Source organism: Arachis ipaensis, chromosome B10, assembly GCF_059453495.1.
Source record: "Arachis ipaensis isolate K30076 ecotype BB chromosome B10, ASM5945349v1, whole genome shotgun sequence".
In the NCBI taxonomy this organism is placed as follows: domain Eukaryota; kingdom Viridiplantae; phylum Streptophyta; class Magnoliopsida; order Fabales; family Fabaceae; genus Arachis; species Arachis ipaensis.
In genome coordinates, this window is record NC_142435.1 from 40,717,829 (window position 1) to 40,723,316 (window position 5,488).

Consider the following 5,488-nt stretch of genomic DNA (forward strand, 5'->3'; position numbering starts at 1 on the left):
CTCCCAACACCAAACTTAGAGTTTAACTATGGGGGCTTTTGTTGACTCTGCAGTGAGAGAAGCTTTTCATGCTTCCTCTCCATGGTTACAGAAGGAGATCCTTGAGTTTTAAACACAAGGTTGTCCTTATTCAGTTGAAAGATCAACTCTCCTCTGTCCACATCAATCATAGCTTTTGCTGTGGCTAGGAAGGGTCTTCCAAGGATGATGGATTCATCCTCATCATTCCCAGTGTCTAGGATTATGAAATCAGCAGGGATGTAAAGGCCTTCAACCTTTACTAACACGTCCTCTACTTGTCCATAAGCCTATTTTCTTGAGTTGTCTGCCATCTCTAATGAGATTTTGGCAGCTTGCACCTCAAAGATTCCCAGTTTCTCCATTACAGAGAGTGGCATGAGGTTTATCCCTGACCCAAGGTCACATAGAGCCTTCTCAAAGGTCATGGTGCCTATGGTACAAGGTATTAAGAACTTTCCAGGATCCTGTTTCTTCTGAGGCAATGTCAGTTGATCCAGATCATTCAGTTCATTGGTGAGCAAGGGAGGTTCATCTTCCCAAGTCTCATTACCAAATAATTTGGCATTCAACTTCATGATTGCACCAAGGTACTTGGCAACTTGCTCTCCAGTAACATCTTCATTCTCTTCAGAAGAAGAATACTCATCAGAGCTCATGAAATGCATAAGGAGGTTCAATGGAATCTCTATGGTCTCTAGATGAGCCTCAGATTCCTTTGTTTCCTCAGAGGGAAACTCCTTATTGATCACTGGACGTCCCAGGAGGTCTTCCTCACTAGGATTCACGTCCTCTTCCTCCCTTGTAGGTTCGGCCATGATGATTAAATCAATGGCTTTGCACTCTCTCTTTGGATTTTCTTCTGTATTGCTTGGGAGAGTACTAGGAGGAGTTTCAGTGACTCTTTTACTCAGCTGGCCCACTTGTGCCTCCAAATTTCTAATGGAGGACCTTGTTTCATTCATGAAACTTAAAGTGGCCTTAGATAGATCAGAGACTATATTTGCTAAGCTAGATGGATTCTGTTCAGAACTCTCTGTCTGTTGCTGAGTGGATGATGGAAAAGGCTTGCTATTACTAAACCTGTTTCTTCCACCATTATTAAGGCCTTGTTGAGGCTTTTGTTGATCCTTCCATGAGAAATTTGGATGATTTCTCCATGAGGGATTATAGGTGTTTCCATAGGGTTCACCCATGTAATTCACCTCTGCTATTGCAGGGTTCTCAGGATCATCAGCTTCTTCTTCAGAAGATGCCTCTATAGTACTGTTGGATGATTTCTTCAATCCATTCAGACTCTGAGAGATCATATTGACTTGCTAAGCCAATATTTTGTTCTGAGCCAATATGGCATTCAGAGTATCAATTTCAAGAACTCCCTTCCTCATAGGCATCCCATTACTCACAGGATTCCTTTCAGAAGTGTACATGAACTGGTTATTTGCAACCATGTCAATGAGTTCTTGAGCTTCTGCAGGCGTTTTCTTTAGGTGAATGGATCCACCTGCAGAATGGTCCAATGTCATTTTTGATAATTCAGATAGACCATCATAGAATATATCCAGGATGGTCCATTCTGAAAGCATGTCAGAAGGACACTTTTTGGTCAGTTCCTTGTATTTCTCCCAAGCTTCATAGAGGGACTCACCTTCCTTTTGTTTGAAGGTTTGAACATCCACTCTAAGCTTGCTAAGCTTTTGAGGAGGAAAGAACTTGGCTAAGAAAGCCATGACCAGCTTATCCCAAGAGTTCAGGCTATCTTTAGGTTGATAGTCCAACCATACTCTAGCTCTGTCTCTTACAGCAAATGCGAAAAGCATAAGCCTGTAGACCTCGGGATCAAACCCATTGGTCTTAACAGTATCACAGATCTGCAAGAATTCAGTTAAGAACTGAAAAGGATCTTCGGATGGAAGTCCATGAAACTTGCAGTTCTGTTGCATCAGAGAAACTAATTGAGGTTTAAGCTCAAAATTGTTTGCTCCAATGGCAGGGATTGAGATGCTTCTTCCATGTAAATTGGAATTTGGTGCAGTAAAGTCACCAAGCATCTTCCTTACATTGTTATTATTTTCGGCCATGTCTCCTTCCTTTTCGAAAATTTCTGTCAGATTTTCAACAGAGAGTTGAGCTTTAGCTTCCCTTAGCTTCCTCTTCAGAGTCCTTTCAGGTTCAGGATCGGCTTCAACAAGAATGTTCTTATCCTTGTTCCTGCTCATATGACAAAGAAGGAAATAGCAAAGAAAATATGGAATCCTCTATGTCACAATATAGAGATTCCTTTGTGTGAGTAGAAGAAAAGAAATTCGAACACCAGGAGGAAGAGAGGGTTCGAATTTTTAAATGAAGAGAAGTGTTAGTAAATAAATAAAATAATTAGAAAGAGATGAGGGGGAGAGAATTTCGAAAATTAAATAAAAAGAAAAGAAAAATATTTTTGTTTTTAATTAAAATTAGAATTAAAATTTGAGAATTAAAAAGAAAAATGAAATTAAATTAAATTTAAAACAATTAATTAATTAAAAAGGAATTTTTGTAAAAGAGGAAGGGATTTTCGAAAATTAGAGAGAGAGTTAGTTAGGTAGTTTTAAAAAAGATATGATTAAAACAAAAAGATAGGATTACAAAAAAAGGATTTGAAAATTAATTTTGAAAAGATAAGAAGTTAGAAAAGAAGTTAGAAAAGATTTTGAAAAAGATATGATTGAAACTTAATTTGAAAAAGATTTGAAAAAGAAATTTAAAAAGATTTGATTTTGAAATCAAAGTTGATTACTTGACTAACAAGAAACTAAAAAGATATGATTCTAGAGTTTAAAGGTTGAATCTTTCTTACTAGGCAAGTAATAAACTAAAATTCTTTTGAATCAATCATATTAATTATTAGCATTAATTTCGAAATTATGAAATAAAAATAAGAAAAAGATTTTGAAAATAAATTTTGAAAATTTCGAAATTATGAAAGAAAAATGAAAAAGATTTGATTTTTGAAAAAGATTTGAAAAAGATAGAATTTTTAAATTGAAAATTTGATTTGACTCAAAAGAAATAATAAGATTTTAAAAATGTTTGAAAAAGTCAATTCAAATTTTCGAATTTGATGAGAAGAAAAAGGGAAAGATATTTTTTTGATTTTTTTGAATTTTTAATGATGAAAGAGAAAAACAACAAAAAGACTCAAAACATAAAGATTATGAATCAAAACACATGATGCATGCAAGAACACTTTGAATGTCAAGATGAACACCAAGAACACTTTGAAGATCAAGATGAACATCAAGACTTATTTTTGAAAATTTTCAAGAAAAGGAAAACATGCAAGACACCAAACTTAGAAATTTTCAAACTTTAGATACTAATAATTCAAGAATGCATATGAAAAACAAGAAAAGACACAAAACATTAAAATTTAAAGATCAAACAAGAAGACTTACCAAGAACAACTTGAAGATCATGAAGAACATATGCATGAGTTTTCGACAAATGCAAGAAAGAGATAAACATGCAATTGACACCAAACCTAAAACTTGACACAAGACTCAAACAAGAAACATAAAATTATTTTTGATTTTATGATTTTATTAAATTTTTTTTGGTATTTTTCAAAAATTATTTTGAAAAAGAAAATAAGGATTTCAAAATTTTTAATAGGAATTCTAGGAATCTTGCAATGTTAGTCTAAAGCTCCAGTCCAGGAATTAGACATGGCTTACTAGCCAGCCAAGCTTTCAGTGAAAGCTCCGGTCCAAAACACTAGACATGGCCAATGGCCAGCCAAGCTTCAGCAGATACAAATCAGACATACAACAGCTGATACTTCATCCAACTTCATATGCTGATAAATGGAAGCCTCAGTCCAAATAAATTAGACATGGCTTTACAGCCAGCCAGGCTTCAACGTGCTTCATGAAACATTAGAATTCATTCTTAAAACTTTTTGAATAAAAATATATATATTTTTTGATTTTTTCGAAAATAGGAATAATAAAAACAAAAAGGTTAAAATTAAAATAAATTTACCTAATCTGAGCAACAAGATGAACCGTCAGTTGTCCAAACTCGAACAATCCCCGGCAACGGCGCCAAAAGCTTGGTATGCGAAATCGTGATCTTCAACAATGGTGCCAACAACTTGGTACGCACAATTGTAATCTCAACTCTTTATCACAACTTCGCACAACTTACCAGCAAGTGCACTGGGTCGTCCAAGTAATAAACCTTACGTGAGTAAAGGTCGATCCCACGGAGATTGTCGGCCTGAAGCAAGCTATGGTCACCTTGTAAATCTCAGTCATGCGGATTCAAATGGGTATGGTGAATTGATAATAAAAACATAAATAAAATATAAACTGGGATAGAGATACTTATGTAATTCATTGGTGAGAATTTTCCGATAAGCGTATAGAGATGCTTTCGTTCCTCCTGACCCTCTGCTTTCCTGCTGTCTTCATCCAATCATTCCTACTCCTTTCCATGGCAAGCTGTATGTTGGGCATCACCGTTGTCAATGGCTACTTCTCGTCCTCTCAGTGAAAATGGTCCAAGATGCTCTGTCACAGCACGGCTATTCATCTGTCAGTTCTTGATCATACTGGAATATGATCCATTGATCCTTTTGCGTCTGTCACTATGCCCAGCACTCACGAGTTTGATGCTCGTCACTGCCATCCCTTCCCAGATCCTACTCGGAATACCACAGACAATGTTTAGACTTTCCGGATCTCAGGAATGGCCATCCATGGGTTCTAACTTATACCACGAAGATTCTAATATCTCGGACTCGATCCCCTGTATTAAATATCCAAGAGATACCCATTCATTCTAAGGTAGAACGGAAGTGGTTGTCAGGCACGCGTTCATAAGTTGGGAATGATGATGATTGTCACGATCATCACATTCACATTGAATTGCGAATGAATATCTTATATTAGAAGTGGAATAAGTTTGTATTGAATAGAAAAATAGTAGTACTTTGCATTAATTCATGAGGAACAGCAGAGCTCCACACCTTAATCTATGGTGTGTAGAAACTCTACCGTTGAAAATACATAAGTGATGAAGGTCCAGGCATGGCCGAGAGGCCAGCCCCCAAACATGATCTAAAGATAAAATAAAGATGTAAATACAATAGTAAAAAGTCCTATTTATACTAAACTAGTTACTAGGGTTTACAGAAATGAGTAAATGATGCAGAAATCCACTTCTGGGGCCCACTTGGTGTGTGCTTGGGCTGAGAATTGAGCTTTACACGTGTAGAAGCTTCTCTTGGAGTTGAAAGCCAGTTTGTAACTTGTTTCTGGCGTTTAACTCCACTTTGCAACCTGTTTCTGGCGTTTAACTCTAGAATGCAGCATAGTACTGACGTTGAACGCCAATTTTCATCGTCTAAACTCGGGCAAAGTATGGACTATTATATATTGCTGGAAAGCCCTGGATGTCTAATTTCCAACGCATTTAAGAGCGTGCCATT

At 36.4% G+C, this 5,488-nt stretch overlaps 1 non-coding gene across 1 annotated transcript; it reads left to right on the plus strand.

Annotated features, from left to right (window-relative positions):
- The first annotated feature begins 1,598 nt into the window (after window positions 1-1,598).
- LOC148579797 (small nucleolar RNA R71) lies at window positions 1,599-1,706 on the plus strand. Its single transcript, XR_015895626.1, has one exon. It is a non-coding gene; the product is annotated as a small nucleolar RNA R71 (small nucleolar RNA).
- Window positions 1,707-5,488: the final 3,782 nt, after the last annotated feature.